Source organism: Haliaeetus leucocephalus, unplaced genomic scaffold (genome assembly GCF_000737465.1).
Source record: "Haliaeetus leucocephalus isolate CR32 unplaced genomic scaffold, Haliaeetus_leucocephalus-4.0 Scaffold173, whole genome shotgun sequence".
Lineage (NCBI taxonomy): Eukaryota > Metazoa > Chordata > Aves > Accipitriformes > Accipitridae > Haliaeetus > Haliaeetus leucocephalus.
In genome coordinates, this window is record NW_010972609.1 from 13,310,416 (window position 1) to 13,330,457 (window position 20,042).

At 38.9% G+C, this 20,042-nt stretch overlaps 1 protein-coding gene and 1 long non-coding RNA gene across 2 annotated transcripts in view; one reads left to right on the forward strand and one right to left on the reverse strand.

Annotated features, from left to right (window-relative positions):
* Positions 1–3,111: 3,111 nt before the first annotated feature.
* LOC104829533 overlaps positions 3,112–20,042 on the reverse strand; it is a 17,405-nt gene continuing 474 nt past the window's right edge. Inside the window, exons 2-3 of the long non-coding RNA XR_774140.1 lie at positions 18,136–18,317; positions 3,112–15,732 (exon numbers count right to left, since the gene is read on the reverse strand). This is a non-coding gene — a long non-coding RNA (uncharacterized LOC104829533). The remainder of the gene's footprint in view (positions 15,733–18,135; positions 18,318–20,042) is intronic.
* NUCB2 (nucleobindin 2) overlaps positions 17,101–20,042 on the forward strand; it is a 34,552-nt gene continuing 31,610 nt past the window's right edge. Inside the window, exon 1 of the mRNA XM_010563836.1 lies at positions 17,101–17,106. The gene's annotated coding sequence lies outside the window, so the exon portion shown is untranslated. The remainder of the gene's footprint in view (positions 17,107–20,042) is intronic.

Consider the following 20,042-nt stretch of genomic DNA (forward strand, 5'->3'; position numbering starts at 1 on the left):
TGGGTGGCTCTGAGGTGACCCTCCGTCATTTCCTCCCCTTATCGCCCCATCTTCCCAAGAACGCGCGGCATGCCTGGAAACTTGCACAACGCACCAGAAACGTCCGTCTGGGAGGCAGGAATGAACTTCCTCCGCCGCTGGCCGCGGAGGGAGGGTACTGCCCGTGCCCGCCGGGAACAGAAAACAGGCCGGAGGAAGAGGGTGAGCGGTGACGGCAGCGAAACGAGGGTGCTCCGCAGCACACGGGCTCTAGCTGAAGGAAGAAACGCTGCCGTCACTTGCCAGCGGCTCGGAACAACGCGTTCCACTGAACAGCATTTTGCCGAGTTTAACTTCAGAAGCTACTTCGCCAGCCCCGGCAGCTCCCTGCTGTCAACTCCAACCTTCCTGACATACCAACGCGTTTCAAAGAGACTACGTTTGGGTTGGACCTTCACGATAGCTTCAAAAGAATATAATGCTTTGAGTAAGCTCGAAAGTACCACATCTGGGATTTTATACAAAGTTGAGACAATGGGCCTTGCGTAAGATCTAATTAAAAGTTGTAATGGGCATTTGAAAGTAACAACGCAATTTTTAATGTAGATGAAAAAGAATTCCAGAGAGAGTAACTTTGTGTTCTGTCCATTCAGGGGCTACTACTGAAAATAATCAAATAGTTCAGTTTATGCCTACCGGTATTTTATTCAGCACTTTTAGCACACCAAAGTTCAAAAAAATACAAAACGATTAATGAAGCACAGAAGACACATGAAAAAGTGTCAGTTTAGAAGCTACAATATAAATGAATGAATAAAAGGCAAGTCATAAATACATGGCTGGAAGTGACATTTTCTGTGTGATTATCTATAAACCCCCACCATTTTAGCATCTGAGCATCTTCTATCGGATAAATCTTGACCTAGCACCATTAAGGTCAATGAAAGCCCTTGCAGGTGACTTCAACAAGAGCAAAATGGAGACTTGGAAGGCTGACACAAAGTGTGTCCCTGTAGAAGCATCATAGGCGGGACTCTCATTACACAGATTAAAAAAATTACCAGAGTTCTTGCTACCCTTGTGATCTAAGCCATTAAGAATTTTTCAGGTTGTCAGTTATTAAGAGGAGAAATTGATCCTTTCTAACACCATTCCAGTATTGACAATCAATAAGCCAATTCTGCTCCAAATTTGAACACAGAACAGAGCATCAGTGGAAGACCTCTACTTTGCACTCAAGGTCCAGGTTTCTTTCCAGACTGTCTGTCCAAATATACCTTCTTTTCGGATTGGATTTTAGATTTTTTTTTTTTTTTTTTGTCCTGGCAGTCGCAGTCATGTCTCCTGGCCACCTCTTCCACTGGGCTCCTGTAGAGATCCTGGCCAGGAGACCACTGTACATGGAGGAGTTAGTGACCCACATAACAATGAGACAGAGGCCTGTGCTGTGCTGCCCGTACAGCCTGGCCTTCAGACCCGTGTTGTGCTGTGGGTATCCCCTGGCCGCAGGATAAACTTCCCAGCTCCCGCTTGGTACCGGCAATTGCACCACCTGCACATCCTTGCCTTTATCTAAAAGTGCAACAAGAGGTTCCCATGTGAACGCCCTTCCTGTCTGGCAGCAGAAGTCACGGACAGAATTGTTTTCTTCTAAGAAAGTCCTAAAATGACTGACATGGGAAACCCTTTTCTACGGATGGGGTCTGCAGAGCATGCTGTGCCTGTTTGATGCTGTACAACTGAGGGTTCCCAGCATCTTCATAATGCTGCCTCTAATAAACAGCAGTTTAAATGATACTTTACAGAGGCGGAGTGCCTTACCGGGATCCTAACAGACCAGCACCTCCTGGTGCAAACCAGTTCCCATGGTGTTTGTGCTGCCTTCCCCCTCACACACGGGTCACATTAAACTGCTCTGTATTACACCTCCGACTCAATGGCCCAGGGTTTAGTCCTGGGACAACCATTTGTCTGTTTCATCCCTCACTAACCAAAGGAACACTGATCTGCTTAGCCTAAATAAAAGGCAGCTACCACATCCAACAATTTCAACAAGATCACGAGTATCTGACTGACCAAGCTCCATCATGTTACATAATACAGGACACTATGACAATGTCAAATATGAATCATAAAAGTTGAGACAGGAAAGGTGATTTGGTCCATTCTATAGATTAGCACAAAATTTTAGACTATTATCAAGCCTGCCTACCAGTACCACAGTAACTGTAAGAAGCTTCTGTGCCTTGCCTTAGAAATTATCTCCTTGTCAGAAAATCTTCCTGCTATTCTGCATTCAAATAACTTAAGCCCATCCTTTTTAGCTGTATCTCATTTTTGCAAAATATTCTAAAGGTACTTCATGTTAAATAGGTACTGATTTCCTTTTATCACACTGAATACAGACTGAATATGCTATTCCCTCCTTTGCTTTCACCCCTTACACTGAAAAGCAACATCAGTACTTTTGCCTCTGCTTTCATTGTTTCTCAGCTACATTCACATTACATATATACCAATTACTGGGTGCACTCCAGAAGCAGTACTAGCCAGTTTTAGAAACAGCATTTGTATATCAGATGCCACGTAGCATTCTCCATAGCTGGGCAGCCAAAATAGTTCTGCTTCAAGAGAGATAACCACTTGGCATTGGAAGCTCAGCTTCTAGGTAAAATGACACTACCCCCTAGATAGCTGAGTCAATGAATGGAACAATGACATAGCCTGCAGACTTGCTTATGAATGGATAATTACAAGTTACACATTCCCACATGAAAACATTACGTCAGTTTTAAAGTATTTCTTATACAGGAAGTTACTAATATGCCCATGTAAATACAATGCACAAGGTGTGTGTCTCAGCAGTCTCACTACCTTGCTACTACATACGTTGTCTGTGATACATTGACCAAATACCACAGCTGCCCTGAGAGTTTTCAGGATACACTTGGTAAAGCAATGTCTTGTTAAAAAAAAAAAAAAAAGTTGCAGATAGACAAGCAGTAAAAAACCCATACAATTTTATTAAGTAACATTTTTATTAAAATTTAAATTGCACACTACAGACAGAATAAACATGAGAGAATTTGGTCAAATACTTGGAGAAAGTTAAGTGCTGTTCTCACCACCCCGATACTCAAACTTCACAAAAGAATTCCAACACAATATATGCAAAAATCAAATCAACTTGTGTAACTAACTATCCTGACACTGGTATTAACTGGAAATATGAGAAACTGCAGTTGGCCGATGCCTTTTAAAACAATACTTAGGATACAAGGAAGCTTGGCGTATACCCAGATCAAAAGGACGGCTACATGTAACAAAGCATAACAAACGTGTTTTGGTGAAGATAAGATGTGGGAAGTAAAAAAAACCAAAAAACAAAAACCGACAACAACAAAAAAACCACTTTAAAAACAAAATTGCCTGAATTTTCTTCTCACCCTAAAATGCATTTATGTAAGCCCTCCAAGTTTGACAGATTAATGCCTTAATTTAACTACTGGAATTGCTACTTGCCTTTAACTAATTGGAAGGAATAAACTTGATGTCTATTGTTAGAGTGTCCTTTTTGTGAATGGGAAATTCTTAGTAGAAGCACAGGGATTATTAAAGGACAAATGTGTTTCCTCTGACAATAGGAAGATGGAACATATCGTAAAGGACAAAAACCTCTTTGCAGATACCGTGATGTGTACCAGAACATGGTACTGACTTCGTGCAGCACGTCTGTTCCACGGAAATTCCCAAACATTTGTTCATTGGGGTGGGGACAGCAACACAAAGTTCCCCCCCCCTCCTGCTGATACGCTCTCGCTGGCACAGACCACGTGCGGGCGTCTCACTGCCTCGTGGTCTGGGGGAACGGCACTGCGGGGCTCCCGGCTCGGCAGGGTGGGCAATGCTGCATTTTGGCCAGGTGCGAGCACCCACCCCGGACCAGCCAGCCTCAACATCGTAGTCCCAGCAACAATTCAAAGAAACCTCATGCAGTTGTCATTACCGGCAAGCTATGCTCAGTGCTGTAGCTCTTCTTGTGCGTGTGGCCTTCAAAAGCCTTATGGCCTGTGACTTGTATTTATGGAGCAGTTTAGAAACTCATATTTGAAAGAAAAAGGCTTAATTTGAATTATAAAGTACACTAACTCAGACTACGCAAGAAAGGAAAATTATGCATCTACATTTACAACTCCAATATCACACTGCTCTTCAGGATAGCTACAAGATTCAGTGAATGTTTGAATTAAAGGCTAAATAGTTTAAATTTATCTTGTTATGCTTTCTTAAAGATGTACATATAAAGAAATCATGTAAAATATACTGAGAAAGTATCAGCTTAAACAGAGTAAATACTCAAAAATCTACCAATCCTCAGCTAATCAAGACAGGTAGTTCTAATGTCCTCAGGGTGACTCTGATGTATTTAAAGGCAACAAGTTTTAAGCCCTAATTCTGGAACGTCTGGTAATTTGTATCAAAATTTCAGCTACGATTTTTCAGTCTCTATAAACTTTTTTTTTCTCTGAAAACCAGCAGAGGGAGACAGGTTCTCTTCTACTCCTAAAGAAAGCAAAAGATTTTACTACTTCCTCAAAAATATACCTTCTGAAAACTAAGTATAATTTCCCAGATTAGTCTCACAATGCCTTTTCTCAGTAATTTTGAACTTAATTATTAATACTCACTTTTCTTGTTCTGAGTGTTTATTCAAGCTTAAATGGCTATTGCTTACATCTGCAGATGTTTATTCAACAGTATGTTGCTATTAATATTTTATTGTGGATTTCTTTCAGGGAGAAAGGGGATATAGTAATGAATGAAAGAGGAAAATAGGCCCTGGTTATGTTTTTATTGTTTCACTGTTATGCAACAGCTTGCATGTGTTTTTCACATGTGTAAGGTCTGCATATGGCTCTCAAAAAATCTATAAAGTAATTTCAGCTGACTATATACACAAGTTACATATTTAAGGCTCAAACATAAGAAGAAAATTCTGCTCTGCAATCTAAAAATACTGCCAATAGTTTCAAGTGCAAGTAAAACGTTCTCTTGAGTTAATTTCTTAGGACCCAGGTCCTGTTTCAGTAAATGGGAATTTAGGCACACTACTACTACAGATCTTGGCACAGAAACTTAGATATGTTCCACACAGTTTAGGCAACATTCTCTACAAAATGGCATGACAGGGCATATATTTGAAATTCTTCAGTGATTTTTCATATTTACCCCCCCCCCTTTTTTTTTCAAAAATAAATTATGCCCAGAAGAGCTACTAGAACAGGGAACTGAAGAACAGAAACAATTTAACACATTTTACTACTTGTTTTACTGTAAATACTTTGTAATAACTTTTAATCTATTTTTTCATATAACCTCCTTTTACAGATGGTTTATATAACCAGAGAAGAAATAAGAAATGTTTTTTGGATAGGATGCACTCTAAGTGATATGCACAATTTCTATCATTTGAAGGCTTTAAATGAAATGAAGCTTCTGAACATTCTTAAAATGGAGTAGAAGAGTTAGAAAACACATGCAGAAACTGTGTCACTGCTGCAAAATACTCAGGAGGTACCGTGGGATAGTTGTTAGTCTACAGTATGCTTTGGTAAGGGCTATTAATGTAAGAATGATGCCAGAAAAACCTGAGGGAGAAACTGTGGGCAACAGGATGCATACCTGGAAATAGCAATCATTCCTTGGGTAAAGGTAATTGAGGTAATTGGGAAGACTTCTGGTATTTAAAATCCCAATCACAGCAAGTCATGCTTAATCAGACACCCAAAGGTAGAAGATAATAAAACTTCATACTGACTATTCACTTGAATTATCCCATATTGAAGAATTAAAATAAAATAACCAAACCAAACCAGCACTACTAGTAGGAATTCTAGAGCAAGAGACTTCCACAGTGATCTCTTTGGCAGGCTGCTAAGAAAGAGGCTACAGGGTCTTCTCCCAGCTGCCCAAATTCCTGCAGCTCCAAGAAAGATTCAAGCTCTCACTGACAAAATCTGGCATTTCCTTTCTGGTACGAGCTAATTGCATGAAGCTTCATGTAGTAACCCTATGTTAATCAGTAACACAACCTCCCGGTTCTTTAAGCACTGCAAGTCAATGGAAATACTCTACTATTAAAAAAAAATTTGAACAATTCCTTATGTCATGCATTTATTTGCAGTCACACAGTGTATATTGCTGAAAAAAATTATCAAGTACCTTCAGTGAGACAGTTCTCATATCCCTGTCCAAGTCTAACTCTGTCATGGCTCTAGCCCTTAATCCTTGTATTTTGGTATACAATTTTTTGTAGTTTTCATAGGGGAAGTTAAGCGCACAATGTGTTTCCTGGAGGACATTTGTAAAACTGGTTTTCAGGTTAAGGGTCAATGATTCAAATTCATCAGATTTTATCTAATGGATGTTCTGGAAGCAGCAGAATTAATTTAAAATGCCTGAAATCCTTGCCAAGATGCTTTAATTGGTAAATAAGCATCTTCTGCTTAGGAATGACAGTTATGTAAGAGTAGATACTGGCACATTATTCAAAGGGATTTATTGCTTGCCTTTGCCGTTTACATTCACAAGCAGAAAGACATTCATGCTTGAGGGACAAAACCGGATACTGTTTTAATGAAAATGATGTACGAGTTTGGTGGAAAACTTTTCAAACAGGATTGCAGTGGTCAGCCCCCAGCAGAAAGAAGCCAACAGCATTAATACGTGTCACAAGTCACTTAACTTGACGCAGCACTTGTGTGCGTGGGAGAAAAAAAGTAGTGTATGCTCATGTATGCACTGCTCACTGAGAAACTTCAAGGAGGACAGCTAATCAGCATACCGCACAGTTCTGGCATCATTACGAACCCTGTCTTTGTAGATATTCCTCATCCATCAGAATAATTCTACCACATACATCAGGAACCCTGTCAGGATCGAGCTTATGCATCCAAGTGTGGGTGTGTAGAACACACTGGGAACGTCACTTCTCATCTTCCAAGGTGTCAGAGAAATCACCTGTCAGCAAACCTTCTCGGGATTCGCAGTCATCCTTCTGCAATGAAGCAGTGACATCAGGCCATGGAGAAATACAGCACTCATCCTAATTAAGAGCAGAGCTCAGGCAGTATTGAAGCATTTGCAAACACAGTATCAATGTTAAGAAAATTACTTGTTTTCCAAATATAAATGTAATACTAAGTTTTAAATAGTAATGGTCCTTTACTTGAGAAATATACTACTGCATAGTCTTTTGGAAGAGCAGAAATTCATCATCCAAATCAGGAATCACATCACAGTAGCATTAAACATGATCTTGTATTGAAAAGCATGACTTTGTATTTAAATCCATGGAAGTTTTGCTCTGGTTTCACTGAAAGCATAGCCTAAAAACAACAAAATTATCTTTGCTTCATCCCACAAAAACTGATGGATGAATCCACCTGCAATGTTTTGGCATCCCCCAGAGGTACCTGGCTGAATCTTTGACCTGTGAGAGACTATATATTAAAATACCAAACTAATGAAAAGCTAGGCCCTCCAGCTATTTGTTCATACTCTGTTAGCAAGGGCATCCTGTCCTTCTTAGTCTCACATTATTAAAAACAAGTCCAACTCTAACCTGGTCATTAGATTATGAAGTAAAATGCCCATCTCCTATCTAATATTAAAAACCTTTGAAAATCCGTAAGGCTTAAGTTGAAAAGCTAGAATTTTTCTAAAAGCAGGTAGTCTTTATGAGATTTAAAACCTGAATAAAGATTAAAATGCTAGTCTTATAAAATGGCCCTACAATGCAGTGAAGTATTATAAATGTAGTTCCTGGCTACTACCTTTTCCTAAAGCAGCAGAGAACATGCAGTACTGATCATCTCTGATCTCTCTCTTTGGTAGAGACTTTAATAGCTTGTTCTAAAGACAGACAGAAGTGGACTTTTTTCAACCCTGCAAATACAAGAAACATTCCCAGCCTTTTAGATAATTCCCTGAATACCTTCAAGTATGCATACAGCTTTCACTAAAGGTGTAAGCCATGGATTTGAAACAGATTTTTTTTTTTTTCTCTTTTTCCTAAAATTATTGCTATCACAAATCCTACAGTTTGGAATAGCCAGGCTAAAAATCCTGTTCTCAATTATACCACTTCTACGTGCTTAGTTTTTCTCACATCACAGTTTCATGAACTTTGCAGTCACCACACAGTTTTCTAAGGAAAAGGACAGAGAGCCTGACAGCTGTAGAGGGCTTACACTGAAAGCATTTAAAGAATCCTTCTTTAAGCTGATTGTAGTGGAAATTAAGCTTTACTCATTTTCTATTTGCACCAAAATTAACAGGGTTGATCTCACAGATCACTAAAACATTCCCCAGAAGTTTACAATCTGTTATGTGCAGTCTCAAAAGCTATTATTATGTTGCATTCAGACAAAGAAAGAACGAATGAACGAACCAGAGCAAAAAGCTGAAACTATCTGTTTCCATGACTGTATATCATAATGTAATTTGTTAAGATTCCATGTGACCCCTCAATAAAGGGGATTTGCAGCAAACCCTAGAGTATAGTCAGTCTCTGAAAACCAGGCCACATGGTGCGACGTGGTTAAGACCAGAACTCAGGTATTCAGCTTCCCACAGGCTCTTCCATAACTATTAGATTGTTTCCAGAAAGTCCCTTTTAACCCTAAATTACTTCAAAAATACTCAAAAATTTTTAATCTCCTTTCAGATATTGCAATTCAGAAAATTCACCAACCTTTTGGAGCGTAATCACCAATAACATTTTTCCACTGCTGTATTTTTTTTCCTTTTTTCCCCCTTCTTAAGTAAGCATATAGGTTAAGGAAGCTCACACAAGCATGCTAGGTTATTTCACCACTTAGCATTTTAGCGACCTAACCCAAGTCATTTAGGGTCAAAACAGACTTCTACAACACTGAAGACCCTGCAACTCATTAGAAACCATTAGTTCATCAGTCAAACACAAATGTATTATGCTCTCAACTAAGTGCATACATGGAGATTAGAAAGTACTAATACAGCATGACTAGCACCTTTGCAAATAAAGGACTTCAAAGATATATATACACTGCTTGTCTAATGGCAAAAGGCAGACAGATGTGATGACAGAGTTAGAGCTTTTATTGAAAGCTTTTTTTTTTTATTTTAAACCCATGCTTAAACTCCCATGTCCCTCTCTGATCATTAAGCACTGGGAATGAATATTTTGGGCTGTTGTTGTAAATGAGTATTTAAAAAAAATCTGATGCTGATATTTTTACTGGCTTTGAAAACCCTTAAACGATTAAATAACTTGATTGCAGTCTACTACTAATCCTTAGTGGTACAGAAGTCAGAGTATTTTGATGCAAGACATCAATTCTTGCCCAAAATTTGAGTCCTGTGAGGGACGCTACATCTGCAGTCATTAATGTGAAGGGAGTTTTACCTTGACTAGATGATAAAGCCTTAAGATTGCATCTGAGTATCTAAAAAGAGTTTTGTGTAGTCACGTCAGTTGGTAAAGTTCCTTGAAACCTCAGAAAATAGTATTAATTTAAAAATGGCATGGGAAGCAATATTTGTTTCCATCTCTGCGAGTATAGCAATTCCACTCAACACAAAGACTGTGTGATTTGTTGGGTAGGTTGGGGAAGAATAACTCTTCAGGAGGATTTGCAGGGGCTCCCTATGTCCCTTTGCACAAGAAGTTTTGGGGAGAGGCTCAGACATGCCAGACAAGGACAGATGAAAAGGATTTGCTGCAAGACAGGCTTTCCAGTCACCTTGTAATTAGGTAGCTGAACCTGCACCATTTCTTCGATGAAATTATACATCTGCAGCCTGAGGCTCACAGAAAGAGTTTGGTAACGCTCTTAAAACAGATAGTTCGTTGAGGCAGACCAGTCTGTCTTGGCTTTAGTTCACCAGCCTGCAAAATGGACGTTAGATAACTGTGGTTTTGTGAAACAAGGAACAATTGCAGAGTGCTTTCAGATAGACTGATGAAAGCTTTTACTTTGTACGTTACATTTTTATTGGTGGAGGGTATATAAGGATGTGGGAGTGACACCAGAAGATGTGACAACATAAGCAAAGAAAATAAGGTTCAGAAGAAGAACTGTTGTTGTGCTGATCTATTTTATAGGTCAGTCTTTCTCTCAGACATTTCCACCTCCACTACCTTTCACAACTGTAAACACTTTCAGCAACTGCAGCAAGTACCATAAAGAAAGGCACTATTGGCTACCTTTAATCCAGTGTCACCACCAGAAAAGCAGGCAGCATGTAGCTAACCTATTGTAGGAAGCTCTTAGGTGTTGGTTCACAAGGCCGTTTTTCCACTTCTAAGTTGTATCAACAGATTTGGAATCAAAGCTCCTGTTTTTTATTTCCAGTGTGGCAGTTGCTCCAAAACATAGAATAACTTCTTTGCTTCACAATCTATGAAACCCCTAGCTTAACATTTACCTGTTTCACAGAATAAGTATGAACACTAACAACCATAAAATATTTCATATCAAAATTGCCTGCAAGAAGAAACAGTGTCTAAGTAATTATAGTGTGATGGCCATTTAGTTGCACAATTGATTTCATGTTCGTCTTCCAAAATTATTTTAAAGGTATTACTTTTATATTCATACCACTATTTAATTCCTGCTTCTGCAAAAAATATTCTTAAAAGTGAGTGGTAGTTGCAGGAATATGTAGCAATCTTGATTTTCTTTCTCCACATAGTTTTTTGTACACTTTGCTTCAAACTGTCCTTCCCCCACTTACCCCTGTGACATGAGTCATTCAGGTCAACCACGTAACTTTTCATCCAAATTAGAGACATTCAGTAAAATTACTAGTTAGATACCAAAGCAAATGTCTATATAGAGTCCATCTTTTGAAAAAGCTCAAGCTATGCAACAAAATGTTATACTGATCTATGAGTTTTCCTACTCCAGGATATGTAATTTCTTTTGAAAGAGCTTGCATTATGATTTATTTCCATTCCTCTGCAGGAGGTAGAAGCCCGTATTTCCATTTTCTAGACACTCAGCTCAGCAGAGGCAAGAAAATTACAAACAATGCTCTTTCAAATATTCTCACCCAGCCTTATTTTTATGAATACTTTTGGAGGTGAGGAAAACTATTTGCAATGCAGTATTAAACATGTATGAATTGACAAAGAATAAAGATCAATGGTTGATAAAGTACAAAGGGTGACAGAAGCAGAGTGAAACAACTTTTAAGCTACTTTTATGTTTATAACTAGAGTTTATATAGATCAATACAAAACATGCAAATTCCCCCCAGCACATCTTTTGGAGAAACCTCTTTTTAGAAGTTCATCAAAGAAAGGAAAGTTGAGATGATTTCCCTTTCTGTAATAAAGTTGCCCCTCGCCACATATTATTTACACATCTTGCTCATAATACTACTACTGAAGAGAAAGTGTTTCATCTCTGAAGTAGACAAAATGTTTCCTGATGGCCAGGGTCCAAAATAACACAGGATGGAGCAGAACTTGCAACCATATCCTCTCATTCTTGTAATATTCAAATTTCCTCAGCAAGGTTTTCAGGAACAAGATAATGTTGGGGTCCAACAAGGACACCAACAATACTTCTTGCTAAATACTGTTCCTTCTTCCAGTGTGAGGAAATAAATACATGTTCAGTCTACAACTCATTGTTCCAAGGAGCACATAGATTTTTTTGTGTGTGTGTGTGTGTTTTATTTTCAACTCCCCAAACTGTAAATATTGCCAGCACTATTCTACAGATGTCCACAAACATGCATATTTCATTTCAGCATAACCAGATGAAACAGTGGACAAAAGGGTGCTTTACGCTGTAGAGAGTCTAGAAAGGTTGGGGAAATGGCTTCCAGACCAGAAATGCTCTTGCTACCCTTTCACCACAAGATTCGGTCCTCAACACATTCCCCATGGAAGAGTAGCGGGGAAAAACAAATAGACTCCAGACAGGCAGGGGACGGGGGAGCGAGAGCCACCTCTCCTCAAACATCTGTGGAGCACAAAAATGAAAGGCCATGAATTCTGGTTTAAATCCTCCACTTGCGTATTTCCTGAAAAACACTCAATACACACATTCACCTGCATGCTTGCTCAGGCTTGTGCATGCTTATGCTCACTTGCATGCTCACCAGTATGAATATACACTGATGCATCTTTACATTCACTCACAGGCATCCCACGTGCCCGTTTGCTCATACGCTCCAACTCCTGCTCTGTCTCACGCCCATGCTCATGTGTACTCACTCACACTCAGCTGCATCCCCTTGCACTCACGTGTGCTTCCCCCATCCTTTGAGATTTTTCTTGCTAGAACAACTAAACTCATTCTTCGGCCATGCATTTTGTATTTTCAACACCAAGTGCTGCTAATGGCACCAATTATTATTTTGTATGCAATTAAAGATAAATCCTTACCACGAACTAAGTACCATTATTTAAAAACCTAAAGGAAAATGAAGACCTTCGGTTCATACAATTCATCACAACACAAGGTAACAGCACTTTTCATCCACAGTGCCTAAACTTTTCACGTGTAGGTAAGTGAAAAGCATGCTCTGAACTTTAATCTCTCAAAGATACATCAGATCCTACCTCATCTTTCTCCACAAAGCAGTTAAAAAGCTTATACTTTAACTCTGATTGGCAATCCAGACCAAAAGGTGGGACAACTTTGCAGAGCAGAAGACAGCTACGAAATTGCAACACGCAATACCAAGGAAAGACAGGTAGCAATATTCAGCATGTACCTTTGAATCTGCCACCTGATCTGATTGCTTGCTTCTTGTGTTATGAGAAATAGCGACCATTTCTACTCACCTCCAGCATGCCACTCATTACATTACAGGAACAGACCCGCATGTCATATTTACGATACAGGTGCACAATGGATTTATGCAGTAATGTAACAATCCTTTGCATTTTATGCTATCATTTTCCTAGCAATTCCATTATTCCTAATACTTGCTATTTTGACCACCACTGAGCATTGCACTGATGTTTTCACAGAACTTTCTTATTACACATCCACAATCTGAGCAACAAAAGAGCTAGTCCAGAGTTTGCCATTTGGGATGAAAAAAAAAGAAAAAAAAAAACAAAATCAACTGTCTTCTTCAAGGCAAATAAGTTTACATTACTAAGACATTTGCTGCTTTATCACCCAGCTACTAAGTACTCTGCAGATCCAAAGTAAAAGGTCAATTTTCAATTTTATTACTCTAAGTAATTACCTGTCATCAACAAACTTTCTCACATCATTTTGTACCCCCTTTGGGATCATTTATGATAACATTGAAGCACAGAGGCCTGGTACAAATTTCTGGGAAACATCATTCCTGACTTCCCCCCATTAGTCCAAGGTTATAGAAGAAAAATAACAAATAAACCAAAAAACCTAAACACCACAAGAATAAAACCCCCATGTTGACTCCCACTTTTTTCCCCTGCAATAACTGAGTGGTAAACACATGCATATAATTGTGACAGGGCAGAAGTAGATGTAATTTTAAAAGACAGGCATTTTTAAAAATTACTATGACAATCTTGTAAATATCTGGTAGATACTTAGCCTTTGCCTAACATTCAGATGCTGCTCATCTGCTTTACAATGACAGTTGCATTATATAAACTGCAGATGACTTGAAAAAATATGTAATAAAATATTGATTTAGACAAGAAATCAAATGAAAACTGCATCAGGAATAAAGTACTACATATTCCTTTAATGAAACATTTATGGTACTTCTTATTCTGCATGAAATTTGTGCGATATACATACACAGTATATCCTTTACCACAAGTCTTTTTTTTCTACTTCTTTTAATATTTCCATTAGTGGAAACGAGAAGCCAAGAAAATGCTGTAAGCGATACACTTCTTGCTGCAACCACAGTACCCTACCTTTTACTTCTTGTTTTTCTTGCTGTTCGTTATTATCTCATTTCCAAGCCATCCTCTCTTCCGTTGAGAGTACCAAAATAGCTTGTACCAACTTAGATGTCTTATCTCCTTCTTAAGCAAGATATCATTCCTCTTCTGTCTTCCCTTTGCGACTTTTCCATGTTGCTTCAAGTCTGAAATTATCCTCATGTCCTGTACTAGTATTCATATTTTTCTACACCTTCAAAACAGTGAAACCTGTTGGTTTTTTTTTTTAAACTATGCTTTCTTCCTCAATTTACTCTGTTCTTTCCTTCTGAACATACTATGGGTCTTGCCTCAGTTCTAACTATAAGCATTTTGGAGGCAAGATCACACCTGTTTCTCCGACCACATCTCCTTCTTTGTTTCTAAAGCACCCTGAATCTTTACCAGGTTTTGGTAAATGTGCATGTAACTAATCTTCCTCTACAGAATAAAAACTGTCTATTTTCTTTTTCAGTCAGTGTAGACCTGAAATTTTCAGGCAAGCTTCCCTTCTCCGATCTCTAAAGTCCTGAGTCACTAGCTTGCTCGTTTAGAAAAATGTATTTTACAAAATCTTACAGAAATGTAAACAAATACTCAAAAGGAAGTAGGCATAGACCTAAACATATGATTAAATACTTTCCTGCACCAAGGCCTAAATATTCCTGTTTCCAAATGAAGTTATTTGGCTGATAAATTTCTGTTTAAGAGTTGCTGAATTTAAAAAGTGAATCTGATTAAGCATGTTTACCTTTATAAAACATTTTTATAAAACCCTTTATCAAACCCTCTTTGATCAGACTAAGATTTATTATTTTTGTTCTAGGGTAGCAATCTTATTAAAATTCAGTAAATAAAATTTTCTATTATGAAAATATTTATTTCTCCTCATCCTTTCCAACCCTTTCCAAGTTCACAATATATTTTACTTTTCCTTTCACTTACAATATACAGAAAAAAATATTTTTTATAATTTTAAAATTAGAAAATCAGTCTGAAAATTAATACATCACTCTGAAATCTGCAGCCAGAAAGCCAGATAGGTACATACCCAAGAAAGTACAGGCAGAAGATGAGAGATAATATAGGATCACTTCAGACTTACAAACTTTCACAGACAAAGAGCTCTCTTGTTCTGTGTCTGAGCTGTTCAGTACCTAACAGAAAAGGGACCTGGAGTTTCTACTACTGCAATATAAATAGTTGCAGTTACACTGATAACTCGTCTTTATTTTAGAATTTGGGTTTTGGTTAACATTAGAAGACAACGGATTTTTTTCTCTACCTCTCCAAATTAACTAGTGTAATGGAATTCTCCTCAAGAGTTGCAATAAATAGGTTCTCGTTATATGTCATTGAGTAGATGACTAAAACCAAAACAGGAATGAGAAATCTCTAATAACCAACCAGAACAATCCATCCAGTTTTTCATTCCAATTAATCACATGACATGACCAGAAGCAGATCCACCAAGGGACCAAACCACAGGCACTCCCAGTCACCAAGAGGCACACATCCCACCCCGTGGCTGTGGTCAGGCTGCCAGACGTGCCCCAGATCATGGAAGGGGGCACCGGCACAGCCCCAGAAAGCCAGGGATCCACCCTACCCAGAGGTTCTCCACCCTTCAGTAAAAGCAGGTTCCAGTCTGACATGAAATAGCCACATAGTCTTTGGAGAGAGAAAAATAAGTAGCATAACTAACTAGGCTACAGTACTTATCAGCTTGTGACTGACAGAGGGTGAAAACAATCTTGAAATAGTCAAAGCAATGATAGAAATCTCCACTCCAAGCAGCAGGCCTTACAACAGCTTGGGACCTGAGAGAAGGAAAAAAAAAAAAAAAAGATATTATCATCTTTCAGCTGTTGGTTATTTGTTTTTAAAACTATAAAATCTTCCTGCTTGTGCTTTCTACTAAGGGGTGAGGTATTGCAAATTTAGCATAGAATAGCTGCAACACTGTAAGAGCATGTTGTGGTTTAATTCACAGCAACTTATTACTGAATTCATACATTTGGCTTACAAAACCACAGGTTAGAAATATTCCCTCCTCCCAGCCTGGAAGGGGTTCTTAAAATTGACTGCAATTTTCAGCTCTGAATTGCAACATTTGGATTAGTTCTATACAAAGTCTTTTGTTCTACATTTCATTTCCTAGAAAGGCTTCTACTAGCCAAAAGTAATATACAATGCTACTGCAATTCTGTAACAGAAAGATGTATCTTGCCTCAGTAAATTCATCTCAGTTGTATAAGGAATAATAAATCAGTTCCATATATCTGCTACTAAAGTAAGACTGTCTACGTATGAATTAACAACAGAAGATCTGGCAAACTCTTCCCTGTGTAAAAGACAGACTACACAATAAAAAAAAATTGCTAAAATTACAGCATAATTCCTCTACTCCCTTTTTAGCCAGGATACTCGTACCAGGGCTTAAATGTAAGGAAGTAATTTTGTTGAGAGAAAAGCTAACCCTGTTACAACAGGAGGCAACGCCCACAACATGGGTAATTCTGGTACAGAACAGTCTCCTGAAAGCCAGGATATGGCCATAACTGATAAGCTCGGAATCAATAACTACAGTAGGATAAAGAGTTTCAAAAAAAAGGGTAGTATTATTCAGGGAGGACATGAGCTGTACTTGTTCAAACTGGGGAAAGATACCAGGCAGAGGTCTGCTAGAAAAAGAAAACTTTTGGGCCATACACTAAGCTAAGTAGAAACTCGTATAACTCCTCTGAAACCAATGCCTCCTCAAGGAGACATAAGCCACAGCAGAGTCCCAACACTGAATTAACTGCCTTCTTGCCTGCCACTTTCATATGAAGTCAACAGCCCTCCCACACCAGATAAATTAGGCACTTAACCGTGACACTCTTTACAATCACTATTTTATTTCAATTTCATGTCTGTGGTTATGCCTATGAACTCATTGCTGTGGGGAAACACAGTGAATGACTTCAGCAGCCTCAGCTCTGCAGCCAGCAGGTACTTGTACACCTCACAGGAAACCACACGTTGTGCTAGCTAAGCATGAGTTTTTCAATACCAGCATTGCCACAGCCATAGAGGCATGGAGAATAAACTCTGTTCTCATTTCTGTGTTTTTTTCCTAATTCAAATGAAACAAGCAACAATATGCCTTCTGCCACTACTGCTTCTTCCAGTAGACAGAACTGGGCGGGGGGGTATACTTTACCATCAGCCTTGAAGTTATCAGCTTACTCTGTGGTTAAAATATTAATGCTAGTAAGTTAGCCTTTCTACCCACTTTTACTCTGAGAAAATAACATTTGCTGCTGCCAATGGCAAAAGCAGCATCTGTCACTGTGTTTCCCAGAGCAGAGAGACAGAAGAGGGAGATTACGGAGCCAAAGTTTAGGACTACTGCTTCAGAGACATGTGACTACCTAACTCTTTGTTCTGCTGATGAGAGTTTTTATATCAATAACCTTCCACAAAATAAAAAAAAAAAACAATCCAGGAAAAAGTATCAAGGACACTCTGATACATAGGAGGCCTCTTGAAATCCTACCCATTTTTTCTAACGTACTGGAACAGGGTAACAAAACAGTAGCCAAAGATAGTCCTTTCTTTCACTCTGCCATACTATGTCCAGCGTTAAGAACAGTGTTTCTCAGTTTCAGATTAAGGTAACTGCTTCCCTTGCAATGTTAAAATCCTTAGCAGCTTTCAAACCCCACAGCTTCCTGCATGTTGAAACTGGTGTGACATTTAAGAATCCAAAAAGCATCTTCTAAACCATCTAAAGTAGCAATCAAACAGCTTTAGAAGCTGTGTGGCTAAAGCCAGGGGAGATCTGAGCTAAACAGACCCAAAAAAACAACATACAAACCCAAAAGAATTAAGTGAAAGAAAAAAAGAAATGGCAAGAGCCAGAAAAAGGAGAATGAATCTGTCAATCTCAATAAGCCTAACATCATTTTGTAACTTATAACAGAAGGAAAACCCGCTTGAGAAATTTAGAAACCGACTTAGAAATAAAGCAGGAAATCATAACAGAACAAACCTTGTCACTGCATTAAAGTGAGTGTATTTTGATCTAATGGTATACACCAAGATGAATTTTCTTGCATTCCGATATGCCAGGCTTCTCATGTATTGACCAGTGTCAGTACAGCTATTGCACTACTGCCTGGGCACCTGCCCTGTTGGTTTACAGGATGTTTGTGTAAACTGGCCATGGATGTTTTTACCATCGTATATTCCAAATCAGCCACTGAAGAGCTTGACGTTGTGCCTTACTGGGAAAAACAACATTGGATGTCCCATATTACCAATAGCATCAAGGGCACAGCTCCACACAGCTTTTTTCGTTTTGGCACCAATAGCTGTTTAAAGAATTTCCAACTCTCCCCCATGCTCCCCTTCACTGATGCTAGTAAAGGCAGAAAAAAAAAGTGCATATATTTTAATATTTCCAGCAGGAAACTGATCTACCCTGCAGCCTTGCAAACACCTGTACAAATACAGAAGACAAAACAGTATGGCAGAGCACCATGTTGTAGGCTATAACCTTAAACTAAGCTGCAAAAAGCGAGGATGATCATGCTCCCAGAAGGCCAACTAAGTCAGTTATGGCCAAACACTACCCAGCGCACTAGAGGTTTTCCTTCCTGCCTTATCATGTAACTGGCTCCTGACGACACGTAGGTGAGGATGCTGGGTCGCTGCCACGCAGGCAGAGCACGATCTCCCTGCCTACAGCAAGTCATGCTTGTGGAGCCGGTTACAGGTCAAAAGGTCCGGTCCCAACTGGCTCTCCTTATGCAACGTTGTGGTTTACCCGGATAAAATGCGGAGCTGCAAGTTTACAGGTTCTTTTTGCACATATTTGTGGCACGCTTTCAACTGAATTTTAAGTATCATTGTATGTTTGTTTCAACTGTTCCCATCAGAACAGCTACTCAGTTTTTTGCTGCAAGTTGTTTGTGGTAAGTGACATGTGTGTACAAATTTATGCTTAATAAATTCCAGTGCTTCCAGGTCCCCCAAATGAGTCTACAAACTAGTAAGGAATGCTAACTGACCACAAAACTCTGTTTCTAAAGTGAAAAATAGCGTAGGAAAATTATTTTGTAGTATTGAACAGTATCTCCGTGAGAGACAGGGAAAGCTCCAACTAGTGTCAGCCCTATTACTTTAATAGCTTTCTATTACCACAGATGTCATTATAGACAGTTTACATTCCCATTTTTTCTTTCACATACATAACCGAGAAGCTACAATTTCAACCACTGCTTTGGACTCCAATTCTCATTATAATTAAGCATTCAAAACCCGATAACAGTTTTGAGTATCTTGCCTAGACTGCGCAAATCCCTCAATAATTTACTTTTTCCTCTTGTTTATATAAACTATTGCAACAGTTCCTTAAAAAAAAAAACAACTTAACTTGTAGATACTTGTCCTGTAAATCAGAATAACAGAAATACAATGCACAGTGATAGAAGTTTTTCACTTTTGCACATGTCAATACATCTTTGTTTAAACATGAGTACAGGCGCACAGTATTAAGAGGTTACAACTAGAATCTATGCTTATTCCAGAAACAGTTATTTTTATAGGAACTATAGCGTATTTGCTGTTACAGCTGGTATTTACCGAGCTGCTAAAGATAACTTTTCTGAATAATTTCTGAGCACTTTTAGTGTTTGCACAGGTGTTTGCAAGGCTGCAGGGTAGAACACACAGACGATATTAGACCAAAAAAACAGGTACGACACTTTGGAACAGGGTGGGAATGGAAAACCACACATCGAACCCCAAGCATAAACAAATGTGCAGGCCAAAAATAGTTTCCGAAATTGTTTAATCTGCACAGAGGTCAAGATTTCCCCCCACCCCTCTTTTTCTCCTCTGTTTGTAAGAGAAAGGGAAAACCAAGTCCGAACACAGTAAGGCTCAAAGGGGTAAAAAACAGCAAAAAGAAGGAGCAGTCCTGGAAAAGGATGCCCGAAAATACATTTTCAAACTCCCATCTGTCAGTTCGGCACCGGACACGTAACGGTCAGGATTTACTCCAGCCAAGAGAAGGTTTGCACAAAGCCCATCCGCCCGAAGGAGCCGGTTTTCACAGCGGTACCAAGGGAAGCGACGGCGT